Below are 20,169 nucleotides of genomic sequence, written 5' to 3'. Positions count from 1 at the left end.
GTCAGGAAACACCACAAATAAAATTAAAAGACAAAGAACAAACTAGGAACAAAATTTTCAACAATTAGGTCATTCCACCTCCTGACTCAGCCAATGGATGGATGATTCCTGACTTTCCTCCCCCAGAGGGGTGGGGAGGGTACAAGGTGACTTGGGAAGACACCCAGCTTGGGGCACAGGAAAGTGCTCAGTCGAGGCGTTTCATTTTCTTAAATGAATGAATGAGTGAACGAATGATGAAACCTGCATCCTAGGTACTGTGTGTATCTTCCTTTGAATTCTGCCCCATTTATTTTTATTTTTATTTTCATTATTATTATTTTTGAGATGGAGTCTCCCTCTATCACCTAAGCTGGAGTGTGGTGGCACGATCTCAGTTCACTGTAACCTCCACTTCCCACAGTCAAGCGATTCTCCTGCTTCAGCCTCCCAAGTAGTCGGGACTACAGGTGCCTGCCACCGCACCTGGCTAATTTTTGTATTTTTAGTAGAGACGGGATTTCACCATGTTGGCCAGGCTGGTCTCGAACTCTTGACCTCAGGTGATCCACCTGCCTCAGCCTCCCAAAAGTGCTGGGATTACAGGCGTGAGCCACAACACCTGGCCTATTTTTATTTTTATTTATTTATTTTTTAGATGGAGTCTTGCTCTGTCGCCCAGGCTGGAGTGCAGTGGCGCAATCTCGGCTGATTGCAGCTTGCACCTTCCGTTTCAGGTGATTCTCCTGCTGCAGGCTCCTGAGTAGCTGGGATTACAGGCACCGCTACCACACCCGGCTAATTTTTTTGTATTTTTAGTAGAGACAGGGTTTCACCATGTTGGCCAGGCTGGTCTCGAACTCCTGACCTCAAGTGATCCACCTGCCTCAGCCTCCCAAAGTGCTGGGATTACAGGCGTGAGCCACCACGCCCTGCCACTGAATTCCGCCCTATTTAAATGAAGAGAAGACAGATCCCGGACCACACAGAGAAAGTGGTTTTGCGTCTTTTGCTTACTGTGGGGTTGGCGCTCTGGAACGTCTCAGCCTCCTCTGAGTTCATCTGGAAAACGGGTTTAAAAATTCTTACTTCCCTGCCTCCTGCCTCCTCCCTAGAAGGGACGTCAGTTCTGATGAATCAGAGCCTCGGTATTTTGGCTCAGCCGTTGTTTTGACAATAAGAATGATTAAACAGATAGTTTATTTATTTTACTCTTTTCTTTTGTACCCACATCTCCGGAAGAGCTGTGTTCATAGGTGTGGAGACAAGAAAAGAGCTTTCTGACGAGTCAGAAGCTGGTCATGGGAAGAAAATGAGGGCATCTCCTAGGTAAAGGAGTTTTTATTTTCTCACAGGGTTTCTTCTCACTTTAAACTGGTTCTTTTGTGTTCTTACTTAGCCAGGAATGTCTGGAAGTCAACACTCCAGCTGCTGAAATCCAGAACTCAGAAAAGATGCACATAAATAGACTTTGGTTGCAGCATGAAATATTGGGTTAGACATCAAGGGGGACTTCCTAGTCAATGAGGTTGTGTAGGCAGAGGAAGAAATGGAGGAAAATCATTAAATCTTCTACTCTGTGGGAAAGGTGGTTTTGTGGGAGGCACTCCAGTGCCTTTGGGTGAAACCTTGTGCCACGTTCCTGGAGGCCTGGGTGGCGGCAATGAAAGGATGAAGTCAATGCAGCCCTGTTGCAAGGCTACTGGGGACAATGCAGCACCGCTCTCCCATTTTACAACTGCAGAAACTGAGGCAGGATCCTGCAACAAATGTTTACAGAAGGCCCGTGCATGCCAGCCTTATTCTGAGTTCTGAGGACACCGCAGTGAGGGAGGTAGAGTACTAGCAAACAAGGTCATGAATATAGAATGTGATATTGTGCAATGATGGGGCTGGACAAGGAAGTGAGGGGTAGGGAGGGATGGAAACTGTTGAAGGATAGTCAGGGAAGGCCTCTTTGAGGCAGGGTCATGTGAGATGAAATGACTCACTAGGGTCATTTAGACCCCAGATACGATTGAGTCTGCTTCCCTGGCTCCCAGTCCAGGGTTCCTCCAGGGTGTTTTTGGGCCCAAGTAACAGAAAACCCAACTCAAAAAGGCTTACGCCAAGAAAACAGTGTGTGTCTGAAAAATCCGAGGGTAGAGCTTGTTTCAGGAATGTCTTGATCCAGGATCTCAAATCACATTGCCAAGCCCTCCCCTCTCTTATGTCTCTGCCTCTTCCACAGGGGTTCTAACTCCCAGGCTCCCTGTGGGAGCAGGAAGGTGACAGTGTTTCCAGGCCCACGGTTCCCAGGTTCAAGCTGGCAAGAAAGAGCTGCTCCATCCCCATCCATTTGAACGGAAGTGCTGGGCCTGACTCCCTCAGCCGGGTTTGGGTAACAGACCCTCTTTCTGAACCAATGGGAATAGCTAGGGGGATGTTCTGCATGGACTGGCCAGGCTGTGTCCCAGGCCCATCCTGGAGCCCTGGGCTGGGGAGGGAGGGAGCACCCCCAGGTGAGATTTGAGCCTTGTTAGCAAAGGAGGAAGGATGATTCAGGCCGGCCCCAACCTAGCCATGAAAGTGGTGCCTGGCCCCCTCTCTACTGTGTCCATATCCATCCTTTCCCCAGGTTTTACTGAGCGCCTGCTGTATGCGTTCTTCTCTGTTTCCCAGAGCTTAGACTTCAAGGTATAGGAATTGTTTTGCTTTCATTTTTTTTAATCCTCCAAGATCTTCCAGTCTACTTGAGGAAACAAAAGCCACATCCTGTTTTTTATCCTGTCTTTTTGTGGCTTGCTCATGGCATGAATTTTCTAGCTGTCAACAAAGGGAGGGGCGCTTTTGGGCTGGAGGAGTCAAGGAGGGGTTCAGGAAAAAGGAGGGTTTTTGATGCATTTTCTTTCTTTCTTTCTTTCCTTCCTTCTTTCTTTCTTTCTTTCTTTTTTTCTCTCTTTCTCTCTTTCTTCTTTCCCTCCCTCCCTCCCTCCTTCATTCCTTCTTTCCTTCTCTCTCTCTCTTTCTCTCTCTCCCTCCCTCCCTTCTTTCTTTCTTTTTTTCTTTCTTTCTTTTTCTTTCTTTCTTTCTTTCTTTCTTTCTTTCTTTCTTTCTTTCTTTCTTTCTTTCTTTCTTTCTTTCTTTCTTTCTTTTTCTTTCTTTCCTTCTTTCTTTCTTTCCTTCCTTCCTTCCTTCTTTCTTTCTTTCTTTCTTTCTTTCTTTCTTTCTTTCTTTTCTTTTCTTTTCTTTTCTTTTCTTTTCTTTTCTTTCTTTTCTTTTCTTTCGACAAAGTCTCACACTGTTACCTGGGCTGGAGTGCAGTGGCATGATCTTGGGTCACTGCAACCTCTGCCTCCTGGGTTCAAGTGATTCTCCTGCATCAGCCTCCCCAGTAACTGGGATTACAGGCATGCGCTACCACACCCAGCTAATTTTTTGTATTTTTAGTAGAGACAGGGTTTCACCATGTTGGCCAGGCTGGTCTTGAACTCCTGACCTCGTGATATGCCCGCCTCAGCCTACCAAAGTGTTGGGATTACAGGCGTGAGCCACCACGCCTGGCTCAGTGCATTTTCAAGGGTGGCTTATATCAGGAAAAGGTTTGATGGAGGATAGAATTTGATAGTGCATGCAGGCTATGGTGAGTGGGACACACACCATGTGATTATGGCTTTTTGGGATGTATGGTTAAAATGTGTATAATTCTTGAACCACTGAGGTTTATAAGATTATAAGGCAGGACACAGGCATGTGTTTATCTTAGTAGTCAGGTATTTATTCCAAATTTATGTTAGAAGCAACTGTGTTATTAACTTATCAGACCTGGATAACATTGTTCAGGATGAAACTAAAATTAACAAAAAATAAAAGTGGGAGGGAGTCCATTTAAACAAATATCATAAATATAGGTGGTAGCAGACATGGCAAAAATGTTGTTATGAGAATGAGTAAGGCCAGGCGCAGTTGCTCACGGCTGTAATCTCAGCACCTTAGGAGGCCAAGACAGGCAGATTGCTTGAGGTCAGGAGTTCGAGACCAGCCTGGCCAACATGGTGAAACCCTGTCTCTACTAAAAATACAAAAATTAGCTGGGCATGGTGGCACATGCCTGTAATCTCAGCTACTCGGGAGGCTGAGGCAGGAGAATCACTTGAACCCAGGAGGCGGAGGTTGCAGTGAACAGAGATCCCACCACTGCACTCTAGCCTTGGTGACAGAGCAAGACTCCATCTCAAAAAAAAAAAAAAAACAAAACAAAAACAGTAAGGTTTGGGAAATGCTGGTCTAGCCCTCAGATTCTGGAAGCAGAAAGACATGGATTCAAATCTCAGACCCACCCCACAGGCACAGTGAAGCTTTGGGCCAGCTGCCTCACCTTTCTAGCCCTCAGTTTTCTGACCAGTAAAATGGGGCTGAGAATAGGATGGGAGCAGTCTCATGGGGGATGTTGAAGAATCTCTGAGATGCAGTTATCTGAAATGCCTAGTATGGCCTCTTCTCCAAGGGGACATTCAATAAGTTAGCTCTCCATAATCTGGATTATTTTTCCCAGGAAAAAAAAAAAAAAAAAAAGCAGTCCAGCTACAGGTCCAGGAAGTGCAAGGGCCAGAGGTGGGAAGGAATGTGGCAGGTTGGGGAGGCTGCTGTGGTGGGGTGGGTGGTCCCTGCGGGAGAGAGCAGGGATGGTGTTGTCAGGGAGGAGAGGACTTGCAATTTTACAGGAAACCCACGGGGTCAATAAGCCTCCTCTGGGACTACATTTGGTACCTTGGAGGATGGGCTTACCTCTTCCACCCAAATCTCTTTTTGCTCCCAGCAGACCTCTGAGTGCCACTGTCCACCGCAGCCTGGGGCCGGGCTCATCTCTCCCCCATCCAGAGCGTTCTGTGCAGACAGATTCCGGTGAACCCTGGTTGGGCTCCATAGATTTAATCTATGTTGTTTATCTTTTAAACACCATTAACCACAAATTAGCTGATTCTTTTGTGGCTATAAATTAATAGATTCCATTAGTGAACAGTCAATTACAGGATGATTACTTTTCCTCCCTGAACTTGGAGTTTTTTTATAGCTTTTTGAGAGGGTTTGGTTCCGTCCTCTTCCCGCTGCTGCTCTCCTATCTGAGTTCTTGGTTCATTGGACCAGATCTTCTGAATGGCCCGGGAGGCTGAGCGTGGGTGACATGGACGTCTTTGTAATGAGGTGATAAGCCTGTTCGCTTTGCAGAAGCAAAACTGACTGGAGGTTTTGTTTTCAAAAGATTTTTGTTTCAAACACAGACCAAACTAGCAAAGTTGCCACCTCCTTTTACTCCTGTGAATAACACAAACACGTCGTATTTGCTTTTTCTTCCATAGCTTTGTTACTTCTGGGGCCTCATTCTGGTAAATACTGGATAATCTTTTCTTTCTATCCATCCATCTATCCATCCATCCATCCCATTATCCATCCATCCTCCTCTATCCGTCTGTCCACCCATCCATTCATCTACCCTGCCTCCCTCCCTCCCTCCCTCCCTCCCTTCCTTCCTTTCTTCCACCTCTTCCTTCATCCTCCCGTTCAGATATAGCTTCCCCTACAAAGCTCAGCTGAGGGTCTGGCTGGAGCTGTCAGGGGGGCACTGATCCCACTACATTCACCTGCCACGTCCTAAAGCATTCGGGTAGTGATATGGGCTAATCTTTGGGACCTGTAGCTACACACCTGTTAGAGGATGGCAACCAATGTGCTCTCAAGTGCTAGGCAGGTAACTTAAACAACTAGGCAGGCAGGCAAAAATGAGTCTCAGGGCTTCAGTGAACTGTGGGGTTCAAGCCAGTCCTAAGGCTTTCTAATTCAAATAAAAAATAATTTTATTTTTTTTTTTTTGAGAAGTGGTCTCACTTTGTTGCCCAGGCAGGAGTGCAGTGGCATGATCATGGTTCACAGCAGCCTTTGCCACCTGGGCTCAAGTGATTCTCTCACCTCAGCCTCTTGAGTAGCTGGGACCACAGGTGTGAACCACCATGCTCAACTAATTTTTGTATTTTTTGTAGAGACAGGGTGTCACCATGTTGCCCAGGCTGGTCTCAAACTCCTGAGCTCAAGCAATCTGCCCATCTCAGCCTCCCAAAGTGCTGGGATTACAGATGTGACTGCATTCAGCCAAAATGCACTATCTTTAGAGTTTGGGTTTGTGACTTTTGCCATATCAATCAGAATTCTTTAGTTGCAAGCAACAGAAATGGATTCTTCTAGGCTGAATAATGCCTCCCCCGCCCCCACCAAAGATGTCTATGCTCTCATTCCTAGAACCTGTGAATCTTACCTTACTTGGTAAAAGGGACTTTGCTGATATGATCAAGTTAAGGATTTTGAGATGAGGAGATTATCCTGGATTATTAAGGTGCGCCCGTGTAATCACAAAGGTCCTTGTGAAAGGGAGGCAGGAGGGTCAGAGTCCAGAGTAGGAGATGTGCTGGAGGCAAGGAAGGAGCCAGGAGCCAGGGAATGGAGGCGGCCTTTGGAAGCCGGGAAAGGCAAGGAAATAGATTCTCTCAACTGTTTTCAGCAAGAACGCAGTCCTACTGATGTTTGACTTGAGTCTAGTAAGGTTGATTTTGGCCTTCAGGCCTCCGGAACTGTAGGACAATACATTTGTGTTGTTTTGAGCCACAGAGTTTGTAGTAATTTGTTCCTGCACCAATGGGAAACCAATACACTAGCAAAAAAGGAATTTTTTTTTTTTTTTTTTTTTTCAAGATAGAGTCTCACTCTGTTGCTAAGGCTGGACTGCAGGGGCATGACCTTGGCTCACTGCTACTTCTGCCTCCCAGGTTCAAGTGATTCTCCTGCTTTGGCCTCCCGAGTAGCTGGGACTACAGCTGTATACCACCACACCCAGCTAATTTTTATATTTTTAGTAGAGATGAGGTTTCACCATGTTGGCCAGGATGGTCTCAAACTCCTGACCTTAAACTCCTGATCTGCCCACCTCAGCTTCCCAAAGTGCTGGGATTACAGGCATGAGCCACCGTTCCTGGCTGAAAAAAAAATTTATTAAGAGAACTTGTAGTAGCCTCTAACTCTAACTAAAAGCAAAAACTCCGAAAGGGAGTTCCAGAGGGAGCTGTGGCTCTAGAGTGGACCCAAAGAATAGTCCTGCAGGGCACCTCCGCTGGGATGAAAATCAGTATTTCCCATCCGTTCCGAGGCTGCTCAAAATTCAGGTTCCAAGGAGAGAGTGTGGCTAAGCTTGGGGCCAGTGCCCATGCCTTGGAGAGGGAGGACATCGTAACTGAGAGTCTTGGTGGGCCGGAAGTTGCCCAGAGCACACTCAGGTGTCATGGCCGGAAGAACGGGTCAGATCCGGCCCATGGGAGAGCCGATCACTCATCTTGAGTCTGTTGTCCACCCCTTGTCCAGTCTGCTTTGGCCAGGGTGAGGGCATGGACAACCAGGATGGCAGCAGGGACCCTCCTCTGTAAGGACAGGGGCAGGGCAGACACACTGCTGTGGCCTAGATCACTCCCAGCTATGTTCTACCCTCAGCAAGCCCAGTTGTGGGTGATTTCCGATTGGAAATCTGAATTCTTAGCCTCAGGGAGGGCAATCTAGCTCTACTGACCTCAGCTTGTGGTCTGTGCCCCGTGCTGATTCTTGCTGGGATTAGGGTCACCATCTCCTAACTGGCCCTGGTTTTGGGCCTTTTCTCTCTTGCCTCCCATCTTTCCATGTGTCCAGTTTTCTTCTAAGATACAAACACATTAATTCTTCCTGGAGCACTGAGGGACCGTGATCATGACAACCTCAACACTCTGGACATTTTGGGCCAGATGATTCTCTGCTGGGGTATGGTGGGAACATCTCTTGTACATTGTAGGATGTCGAGCAGTACCTCCAGCCTCAACCCACAAGATGCCAGCAGCACCCTCCCCTAAAGTGTGACAACCAAAAATGTCTCCAGATGTTGCCAAATGTCAAGGGCAGTACCGGCCCTGCTTGGGAACCTCCGATCGGAAGGATCTCTCTGTCTGTTTCCACCACCTCTCCCACTACCCCAGCATCCCTCCCTCAGCCGTGGTTATCACTGGTGTCTCAGTTCCCACCCGTGACTTCTTCCAGTCCATTCCCTAGAACCTGCTGGGGAGATATTTTCTGAAAAGAAAACCTGATCTCCCATCACTCCTTCGTCTGAAACTCTTCTAGCCTCCGTGGTGCTCTTGGATAACGTCCCACCATTCACTGTCTTCTATCAGCTCTTCCAATTTCTCCAACCTCATGGCCCAAGCCCCTCCTCCTCCTCCTTTAAGCTTCAACCACACACTGACCTTCTCTGGGTCCCCTACTGCGTTTCTCCACTCCAGGGCCTTTGCACGTTCTGTTTCCTCTCTCTCTCTCTCTCGACAGAATTTTGCTCTGTCGCCCAGGCTGGAGTGCAGTGGCGTAATTTCAGCTCACTGCAACCTCCACCTCCTGGGTTCAAGCCAATTCTCCTGCCTCAGCCTCCCCAGCAGCTGGGATTACAGGCGCACACCATCATGCCCAGGTAATTTTTGTATTTTTAGTAGATATGGGGTTTCACCATGCTGGCCAGGCTGGTCTCGAACTCCTGACCTCATGATCCGCCTACCTCAGCCTCCCAAAGTGCTGGGATTATAGGCATGAGCCACCATGCCCGGCTTTTTTTTTTTTTTTTTTTTTAAGATGGAGTCTCACTCTGTCACCCAGGCTGGAGTGCAGTGGTGTGATCTTGGCTCACTGCAGCCTCCACCTCCCAGGTTCCAGTGATTCTCTGCCTCAGCCTCCCAAGTAGCTGGGATTACAGGCACCCGCCACCACACCCAGCTAATTTTTGTGTTTTTAGTAGAGACAGGGTTTCACCATGTTGGCCAGGCTGGTCTCCAACTCCTGGCCTCAAGTGATCCGCCTGCCTTGGCCTCCCAAAATGCTGGAATTACAGGTGTGGGTCACCGCACCCGGCCTATTTCCCCTCTTTGGAACACTCTTCCTGCCACTCTTTGCTTGGTTAACTGTTACTCATCTTTGAGACCTGTTTCACTTAGGAATGCTTTTGGCTAAAATTATAGCGGTTTAAACAAAAACAGACATATTTTTCTCCCATAACAAAAAATCTGGAGGCAGCTGGTTTCTGGTATTGGTTCTGTGACTTGGGGCTGCTATCTCTGGGATTCTCTTTGCTGTTCCCTCAGGTTCACAAGACACTACCTCAGCTCCAGCTATCTCATTCCCATTTAAGGCAGGAAGAAGGACAGTGGAGCCAGCTGACTTCAGCGTGCATCTCATTAGTCACAATTGTTCATGGCAACCCCAGCTGCAGTGGAGGCTGGGAAATTGTTTAATTCTTGCAGCCTTGATAGAAGGAATAAGGCTGTCCATTAAGTATTTAAATGTCACTTCCTCCAGGAAGCCTCTCCTGATTCCCTAAACCAGGTCTGATAATCCTATTACATGCTCTCCTAGTAGACAGTAACTCTCTGTCATACCCTTATCACAACCTATAGTTTATTCTTTTTTTTCAATGTTTTTTTGAGATGGAGTCTCACTCTGTCACCCAGGCTGGAGTGCAGTGGCACAATCTCGGCTCACTGCAGCCTCCGCCTCCTGGGTTCAAGCGATTCTTGAGTGTCTCAGCCTCCTGAGTGTCTCATATGCCTGAGATTACAGGCGTATGCCACCACGCCCAGCTAATATTTGCATTTTTAGTAGAGACGGGGTTTCATTATGCTGGCCAGACTGGTCTCGAACTCCTGACCTCAAGTGATCTACCTGCCTTGGCCTCCCAAAGTGCTGGGATTACAGGTATGAGCCACCATGCCCTGTCTAAAGTCCATAGTTTATTAATTTACTTGTATAATGAATTAATAGGCATCTGGTTCTTCTCGGGGCTGGGAGTTTAGTTCGTGAGTTCACTCCTGTTTCTCTAGCCCCTAGCATTGTGCCTGGCACCCAGTAGGGCCTCAGAAACTATTTATGGTCAATACTAACTGCTGCCAAGTAATTCTTCCTGGAGCCCTGAGGGACCATGAACTTGACTGGCCCAGGACCCCCTCTGACTCCCAGGGGAAGGACAGACAAGAGCCTCCTCTAATCATGTGCCTCCTCAGCAGTGGCCAAGCCTTGCTCTGGCAAGCTTTCTAAGCTGCCCAGGTTTCTGGAATGGGTCCATCAGAGTTTCCGTTGCACCTCTGTTGGCCACAGCATTGATAAGGAGAGGAAGCTTGTATGCAGCTCAGTTCTGAGATACTGCATGGAAAGGAAGCTACTTCTGTTGTGTCACCCTGTGCCCTGGGAGGATTGAGGATCCGCAGGACTGAGGGCCGATCCCTACCTACCTCATCTCTGGCTTCTACCTGCCGGGTGGTACTTTTAGGTTTTCTTATTTCTTTTTATTAATTGATCCCGTTATTTCACCATGTGATTTGTAATTTTCACGTAAAACGGAAAATGTGAGTGACATCAAGCGTTGGCTTTCTGCATATTTATTGAGCACCCATCGTGGGCTGGTGGTGGAAATTCAGAGGTGAACAGGAGGTTGCTGCCATCCTTGCCCCATTGGGGGCTGCAGTTCAGCTTGGGAGACAGACAAAGGCATTAATCGCAGATATAGATAAATGAAAAATTGCAACTCTCACAAGCCTGGTGAAAGAGAAGAAGTGAAATACAGAATTTTTTCTTTGTCCATTATGCCTTAATGAAGCTGAGGGAAAGAAGAGAAGAAGTGATGCCAGAGAATCTATGAAAGGGATTCTCCTTAGGGAAGTTAGAAGAGGCTTCCCTGGAGCTGCAAGGAAGTGAACTCATGCAGGAAGGAAAACAGGGGCCAGACAGGTGAGCAGGCCCAGAAGGTACGTTTCAGGCCATGGAAAGAGCTGGGGCAAAGGCCCTGGAGTGAGGCTGGACTTGCCACAGTGGTTTCCTGAGCTGTTACCACAAATTTCCATGCATTTGGTGGTGTAAAACAACAGATACTGATTCTCTCACAGTGCTGGAGGCCAGAAGTCTGAAATCCAGGCGTCAGCAAACCGTGTTCCTCCCGGAGGCTCTAGGAGAAAGATCCTTCCTTGCCTCTTCCAGCTTCTGATGGCTGTCGGCAACCCTTGGCGTTCCGCGGCTTGAAGACGCCTTACTCCAGTCTCTTCCTTCTTCACACGGCCTTCTCCCTGTGCCCCTGTGTCTCAAACCTCCTTTTTCTTTCTCTTAAAAAGACACAAGTCAGCCAGACATGGTGGCTCACGCCTGTAATCCCAGTACTTTGGGAGGCCGAGGTGGGCAGATGAGGTCAGGAGTTCGAGACCAGCCTGGCCAACATGGCGAAACCCCATTTCTACTAAAAATACAAACATTAGCCAGGCCGGGTGGAGGGCACCTGTAAGCCCAGCTACTCGGGAGACCGAGGCAGGAGAATCGCTTGAAAGTGGAAGGCGGAGGTTACAGTGAGCTGAGATCGTGCCACTGCATTCCAGCTTGGGTGAAAGAACGAAATTCTGTCTCAAAAAAAAAAAAAGACACAAGTCATTGGATTTAGAGCCCACCCTAAATCCAGGTTGATCTCATATCAAGGTCTTTAACTTAATTACTCCCGCCAAGACGCTTTTTCCAAATATTGTTTCATTCACAAGTACAGGGGGTTAGGACTTGGACATATCTTTTTGGGGACACTACTCAATTCACTACATGAGTCTGAGAAATTGAAAGCAGACTTGCATGGGTGGATTGTAAGGAGCCCAGGGTCCTGGCGTGGGCTGAGGCAAATCTCACAGGCATGAAGCCATGCTAAGGGGACTGGAGCTGCTAAAGGACTTTACAATTTGTTCTTTGTAACAATCGCAAGGGCCACAAAGTATAGAATTTACAGGAGGGGGAAACATGGGTGAGGGCAATCTATTAAGAGGTTGCTAAAGCTATCAGATGAGATGCTGGTGTCTGTGTCTTTGTTTAGGGACTGAAGGGCCACATGGAGAAAGGAAAACACATGTAAGGGGTATTTTGGAGATGACGGATTGAATCTGGAATGTGAGGAAGAGAGAGGGGTCAAGGATAACTTCTGCGTTTCTTTCTTTGCTGTGAAACGAATTGGGATGTGGAATTTTGGGAGAGGTGCAAATTTGGGGGGAAGATCTTGAGTTCAACTTTCAATCTGTTGAGTTTGAGGTGTCTGTGGTTGATGGCTTTCACAAATGGCCCCAGTTATTCTCCTCCCAGTGTTCATGCCCCTTTGCAATGTGATTTTGTAGTTCCTCCATTGAATGGAAGAGTCCATTTCCACATCCCTGGGCTGGCCTTGTGACATGTTTGGCCTGCAGGATGTGGAAGATGGGACACCCTGCCAGCTATAAGCCTGTCTCAAGATGGGACACCCTGCCAGCTATAAGCCTTATAAGCTTCCACTCACTCTCCTAGAGCCCTCCAGGGTCTCCAGGTGGACAGGCTCACGCTGACCTGTTGAATGATGACAGACCACATGGAGCAAAATGAGCCATCCCAGCTGAGCACATGCTAGGCTACCTGGCTCTAGCTGACCTTGGTTGAGATCAGGCAAGATCAAAAGAACCATCCAGCTAATTCCAACCTGAGTTGCTAACTTCAGAATCATGAGCAAACTAGCTGGTTTTTAGAGATGGTTTATTACACACCAGTAGCTGATAAAGTCCCTTGAGCCAGCCAAATAGAGATGGGAAAAGGCAATCAAGTAGTTGGATGTACAAGTATAGGGTTCAGATTTGAGGTTTGGGTAGGAGAAACAAATGTGTGGGTCTCCTGGATAGAAGGAATAAGTTTGCGAAGGAGACAGAAAAGGAGTGGCTGGAAGAGTGGCAGGGAAACCAGGAGAAGCCACAGAAGGAAGAAGTTGTGGACAGTGTCAGCTCCTGCTGAAGGTTTCACTGGATTTTAAAGCAAGCGGCAGCATGAGCACAGTGAGTGGAAGCATGGCTGGAGATGGCCTAGAGATCTCTCACCGATTAGGGTGAAGCCAAAGCCTGACCCTGAAAACTTCTCCATCATCTATTTACAATTTGCTTAGTTTTTTGGGAAGAATTGATTTTTGATTGCACAAGTGAGGTGATTGCAAAAACAGTCACAGATTCTTCCCATCCCTGTTTGTGTGCCCTTTGCAATGACTTTGCAGGAACTTTTAAGAGCTATCCACCCCATGGATCTGGCTGGAACATGTGACTTGCTTTGGCCAATGGGACAATAACAGCCATGACTTAGGTAGAGGCTGAAAGAGTGCGTGTGTGGAGCTTCCTTCGTGTTGTTCTCAGGATCCCTGCTACAGTCCCAGTGTGAAGAAGCCAAGACTAGCCTGCTGGGTAATCAGAGACAGATGGCCCAGTGATTCCTGCTTCCTAGCCAATAGCCAGCAAGCCCCAGAAGCAGAGCCACCTAGGTAAATGGCAGATGACTGCAGACACTTGGAGGAGCCCACCCAACGTCAGCAAAAGAACTGCCCAGCTGAGCCTGGCCCAAAATGCTGACCCTCAGAATCATCAGCTAAATATGCAATTTGTATTTTAAGCCACAGTTTCTCATCCATAAAGTGGAAGTAATAATAGTGTTTTCTTTTTTTTTTTTTTTTTTTTTGAGATGGAGTCTCGTTCTGTCGCCCAGGCTGGAGTGCAGTGGCCAGATCTCAGCTCACTGCAAGCTCCGCCTCCCAGGTTTACGCCATTCTCCTGCCTCAGCCTCCCGAGTAGCTGGGACTACAGGCGCCCGCCACCTCGCCCGGCTAGTTTTTTGTATTTTTTAGTAGAGATGGGGTTTCACTGGGTTAGTCAGGATGGTCTCGATCTGCTGACCTCGTGATCCGCCCATCTCGGCCTCCCAAAGTGCTGGGATTACAGGCTTGAGCCACCGCGCGCGGCCGTGTTTTCTTACTAGGGCTTTTATACAGATTAATTAGAGTAATGGAGACATGTAAAGTTCTGAAAACAACATTTTGCACAACAAATGTTAATTCTTCTTTTACGACAATAGTCACCACCATCTCCTCCTCCTCCTCCTTCCACCGTATTTCCAGATATGGAAAAATCCCACTTTATAGTCTTTCTGCTACTGATGGACATTTTGATTATTCGTGTTTTTGCCAGGAACATCCTTGTACTTGCCTCTTTGAGTGTTTCTGCAAGTTTGTCTCCAGGGTGGATATGGAGAAGGAGAAGAACCAGATCATAGAGCATATGTGTCTTGAATTTTAAAAGATATCCTCAAATTTATACACCTCCCAGCAGCAAGGGGGCTCCCATTTCCTCCACACTCATGCCTGAACTTGCTGTCACCACAAATGCTGCCTCTCTGTTTGACTTTGCCTTGCCCCAACTTCTCATGAGGTTGGCTGTCTTTTGCATGTTTATTGTTTGTGATTCCCCTAAATGGGCTGACTTCCCTTCAGAGGCTCTTCCCTTGGGAAACCCTGCCTCTCACATAGGCCACGACTTGGGTCATTTATATTCCTCCCTGTTCCAGTGAAGTCTCTGAATTGCAAGGAGCAGAACCCAGATAGGTAGTTCAAGTACGAGGAGGGTCTGCTGAAAGAAGCTGGCAAAATCTCATGGAACTCAAGGCAGGAAGGATGGGTCCAGATCTTACAGAAACTGGGCAGTTGTTATTTCTTTTTCTCTGGGACCCTGTGGGCTCTCTCCTCTCTCTCTGCTCCTGCTCCTCCTTCTTCTAGCATTAACCTGATCTGTTCGATTGCTGGAGGAAGGAACCTGATTGGATGAGCTCTGTCAATGGGTTGGCTCCCTTTTGGTCCGGTGCTCATCCTGCCCAATTGGCCGCAGCTGCTTGGAGCACAGGGCTCCCTCTCCCTCTCCCTCTCCCTCTCCCTCTCCCTCTCCCTCTCCCTCTCCCTCTCCCTCTCCCTCTCCCTCCCCCTCCTCCTCCTCCTCCTCCACCCTCCTCCTCTTCTTCTTCTTCTCCTTCTCCTCCTTCTTCTTCTTCTTCTTTCTTCTCTCTTCTTTCTTCTTTCTTCTTCTTTCTTCTTCTGATGGAGTCTTGCTCTGTTGCCCAGGCTGGAGTGTAGTGGTTCAGTCCCAGCTCACTGCAACCTCCATCTCCCAGGTTCAAGTGATGCTTGTGCCTCAGCCTCCTGAGTAGCTGGGATTACAGACACTGGCCACACGAAATACTGGGATTACAGGCATGAACCACCACGCCTGGCCAGGGCTGCTTCTTCTGTGGGTGGAGCAGCTGAGAATGAATGCAGGCAAGAGCAGGGCTGTTCACTGGCACTGCAGGGTCACTGGTTATCCCCTGCACACGCCATTGCTCTTGGCACCCAGAGAAAGGGCTAGAAGGAAGAAACTCCTTATCAAATAGGGAAACATTTGAAGCAACATAAAACTCTTCCTAAAGGACAATGAATAAATATATATATTGATTATAGTCACTGTGGTGGCAGAATCATGGCCCCAAAGATGTCGCCGGAACCCATGAGTAGATTGCCTTTACATGGCAAAAGGCAGAAGTGATAGAATTGAAGGATCCTGAGGTAGGGAGATTATCCTGGTGGCCCAGTGTCATCACAAGGGCCTTTATAAGGGAAAGAGGGAGGCAGGAGGTCAGATTCAGAGAAGATGTGAAGAAGGAAGCAGAAAGTGGGGTCAGGGAGAGAAGTGAAAGTGCTGCACTGCTGACTTTGAACATGGAGGCTGGGGCCACAAGCCAAGGAATGTGAGTGGCCTGTAGAAGCGGAAAAAAGCAACTCAATGAATTCTCCACTTGAGCTTCCTGAAGGAATGTAGGCCTGCTGACACCTTGCTTTTAGTTCAGTAAGATCCACTAAAAACTTCTTACCTCCAGAATTCAAATAATAACTTTGTAGGCTGGATGTGGTGACTCACATGAGTTGGAAGGCTGAGGTGGGTGGATCACTTGAGCCCAGGATTTTGAGACCAGTCTGGGCAACATAATGAGGCTCCATGTCTACAAAAAAAAAAAAAAAAAAAAAAAAAAGCTGGGCATGGTGGTGTGCACCTGTGGTCCCAGCTACTCAGGATGCTGAGGTGTGAGGATCACTTGAGCTTGGGAGTTTGAGGCTACAATGAGCTGTGATCATACCACTGTACTCTAACCTGGGTGACAGAGCAAGACCCCATCTTAAAAAACCAACTCCCCCCAAATTTGCATGGTTTTAAACAATCATATTTGTGGTAGTTTGTTATAGCAGCAATAGGAAATTGATACAGTCCCACAGTAGAATGCTAGTCCAAAGTCAAACACCTACACATGCCACAAAACCAGTTCACATCTCCCATCTCCTGTTCACATTTCCCTCTGTCCATGTCTTCTGCCCCTGACCATAATCTCACCTCAGGGTAAAATCAATCACTCCTTCCTATACATTCCAAAGCCTTTTGTAAATCTTGTGAGAACATGTCCCATTCTGTTCCAATTATATATTTGCTAAAATATCTAATGGATCACATAGGCTCATTTCATTATCTCCCTAACCTCGTGCATCCAATTAATTAATATTAATTCCTCTTCCTCTCATTTTAAAAGGGATTTAGGCACCACCCATCCATTCATCTAACATTTACTGAGCACTTATTAACTCCTGGGCACTGTGCTAGGTGTTCAGGTTCAGAGTTCCACCTGGGGGCTGCCTTGGGGACATCATCGTGGGTGCTTTGCAGGGATTCCTGAAACAGTTCCATTTTTGGTCCTTGGAATTGATGTTGGTTGTTTTGGAGCCATGGCATTGATTTTCTTTTTCAAACAGCATTTCCAGGAGAGGGCATGTCCACCCACCATGTGCCTGCTCCCACCATGGACTGAGGGACTTCCTAACCCACAACCTTCCTCTGCCCATTCATGTGCAGCCATTTCTTCACTCCAGGGCAGTGGTCCAGTTCCTCTTGGCTTTAGGCCTGGTTCACTCCTGTGGTCACCTCTTCCAACAAATGTCCTTTTGCTTAAGCTAGCCAAAGACCTCAAGTGGATACAGTACTCCTTGTTGAGTGCAGGAGAGTGTAGTGATCCCACAGCCTTCGGTGTAAGACACATTTGGAGTTAAAATCCTGACTTCATTATCCACTTGCTCCCTCACTTGTAAACTTGGGCAATTACTGCCCTCTCTAAGTCTGGGGCCTCGTTGACAATGTGGGCACCACATCGTACATCCATCTCAGGGATAATGTGAAGGTGATGGGATAACATACGTGTAGTCATTAGAGCATGACCTGGAAACTGGCAGGAGTTCAGGGTTGTTTAAATATCAGGTGTCGAGGCATTTAGAGGGAGGGTCCCTCATCCTGGTTTTGTGGATCAAAGAAGGCAGGCACAGGAACAGGATTCACTTCTTGGCTGAATCCCTGGCACCTGGCACATGGGGGTTTATATCAGTACAGGTTCTCTAGAAGCAGACGCCAAGACTGCATTAGATGTGGACAATTTGCCAGGGGAAATGTCTGTAGAGAATCAAAGGTAGTGAGAGCCAGAGTGTCAGCGAGCACCCTCAGACCAACACATGGGCCTGACACCTGCAAAGGGAAAGAAAGAAGAGCCTCAAACCACAGGACAGCGGCAGGGAAATCTCCAACAGCCAGTGAGGACTCCCAGAACAAAGACTGCCCATCAGAGGGCCCTACTCTGGGGGTATATGGCCCAGCTGTAGTGCCCACACCATGCTCAGTCACTGGCCAGGAGCAGCCTGGGGACAGCACAACCTTTGTAAAGGCCGGTGCAGATCAGAACAAGTGGCATCTGGAGGCTGTGGGCCACCTCCTTTCCTTGCAGCAGGATCCCTCAAAAGGAGATCTGCAGGTGTGCCTCCTTGGCCACCATAGTATTTGATCAATATTTATCGAATAATGAAATAAATAAATAAAAGTGTCATGCAAACTGAGGTTAGGTATGAGCTGTCCTTGTAGCTGTCACAGCCAAATAAAATTCCCTTCTTAATAAATATCCCACTGTTGAAAACTGACATGTACAAGAGTGCCCTGGGTTAGTTTGCTCAGCCTTTGTTGGAGACCTGCTATGTTCCTGGCCTAGTGCAGAGCACAGAGGCTCTCAGGATGAACAAACATTGTCTGGATTCCCCATAACTTCTGCAGCTGTGCAGAAAGGGTGGTTGTACCTAACCAGTGACAATAGAAAAGGCTACAGCCTGCTGGGCACACCGAGGTGCTGGCCATGGGTGAAACACGAAGCTTAGGCACACCCAGGTGACTCTATCCCAGGAGCAGGCCAGCACTGTTTCCCAGGCAGCGTAAGTCCTGAATCCATTCAAAATAAAAAAAAAAAATCAAATCAGAAAAAAAAGAAAGAAGACAAATTCTTCCAGTCACATGTAATTTTTTTAGACTATTGCCCAGCCTGAGTGCAGTGGCACAATCTCGGCTCACTGCAAGCTCCGCCTCCTGGGTTCACGCCATTCTCCTGCCTCAGCCTCCGGAGTAGCTGGGACTACGGGTGCCTGCCATCACACTCAGCTAATTTTTTTTTTTTTTTTTTTTTTGTATTTTTAGTAGAGATGGGGTTTCACTGTGTTAGCCAGGATGGTCTCAATCTCCTGACCTCATGATCCACCCACCTCGGCCTCCCAAAGTGCTGGGATCACAGGCGTGAGCCACCACAACCAGCCAGATTTTTTTTTTTTTTTTTTAAGACAGGTTCTCACTCTGTCACCCAAGCTGGAGTGCAGTGCCGTGATCATGGCTCACTGCAGCCTCAACCTTCCAGGCTCCAGCGATCCTCCCACCTCAGCCTCCCAAGTAGTTGGGACTACAGGCACATGCCATCACACCTGGCTACTTTTTGTATTTTGATAGAGTTGGGGTTTGATAGAGTTTGTTGGCAAGGCTGGTCTTGAACTCCTGGGCTCAAGCGATCTTACTGCCTCAGCCTCCCAAGGTACTGGGATCACAGGTGTGAGCCACCGTGCCTGACATATGGTGGAATTTTAACAATGCCAAATGCTTTCGGGCCAACTTTTTAGTCTAGGAACATGGAAATTTTACGATTAAATTTTAGGATTAAATGAAGAGAAAGTCAGCTGGTGGGTGTCCTGATAGAGTACCTCATTCCCAGCTCTTTCTTGGAATTTTCGGGTTGATTCCCATGGCTGCTTCTCAACAACTTTCTTCTCACGTGGTGGCCAGGACTTTGTGGGCCCAAGCCCCGTCCGGAGCTGTGGCGATCTCCCTGGCACTCGGATTTCATTTCTCCTTGGCCATGTTCCTCATGCTTAAACAAAGAAGAAAAAAAAAATCTTAAAAGCGTGGGGAGTTTATATCTTTAGCTACAAACGTCTTCCATTTCTCCGGAAAGAAATGAAAACACACTGTGCCATGTAATGATGTTTACCGAAAAAAACAATCTCCTTGTAAAATCAACAGACACAACCTGTATAAAATGGATCATTCAGCGGCTTCCTTGCAAACTCTACACCTTAATCCCTGCCACCAGCCCGTGCACCTTGAGCTCTTCGGCATTTTATTTGTTTTACTTTCTTGAAAGCGCATGAGTGGAAAGAGGCATGTCCATAATTGTGTGGGTGAGCAGCGAGGAGACATTCTCCGAATAGCTCATCAGAGCATCCATCAATAGACGTTTTTCTCCTCGGCTCATGGCAGCGAATCAAATATTTAAACATGATTTTTAGGCTTAAAGGCACATGAAGCAATTTGTTTGACGAAGGAGGGAGCGGGTTAGAGAACTCTGCTGTGGTGATGGGGAGAATTTTCTGCAGGGCTGAAGCTAACTCACCTGTGACCCATGTTGCCTACAAGTTGGGGCGCCCCTATCATGTAGCAAAGGCCCCTTTGTGGAGGGGGTTAAGGCTGCATCCCATCAGTGGGCTCAGGGACTGTGGTCCCCTTGGCAACAAGCCCTTTGCCCTGACAACGTCCACCTCCCGGGGATGTTCCCCACGGCAGCTTTTTGAGTTGAGTGCTGACAACTCCGATTTGCCAGCGAAGGGGGAAAAAATCAAAAGTGATTCATCCGCCTGCTCAGCGTAGTGGGAAAGGGACTGACGGGGCCTTCAGCCGCTCGGCATCTCACCGCGGCAGAGGGAAATGCTAACGGGGGCAGACAGCTACGGTGGAACTGGGGGTCGGGGGAGTGGGGGCTGCATAGGGGCAGGAGAACAGAACACGAGGGAATCTGAGAGGGCCACGCCAAGCGGTTTCAGGCAAGAGAGCCCGAGAGGCTCGTTTCGCCAGAGCCCTACCTTGGGAGCCCCGCACCTGCCTCGTC

This window comes from Macaca nemestrina, chromosome 15 (assembly GCF_043159975.1).
Source record: "Macaca nemestrina isolate mMacNem1 chromosome 15, mMacNem.hap1, whole genome shotgun sequence".
Classification (NCBI taxonomy): domain Eukaryota; kingdom Metazoa; phylum Chordata; class Mammalia; order Primates; family Cercopithecidae; genus Macaca; species Macaca nemestrina.
Note: the sequence above shows the minus strand (reverse complement) of the source record.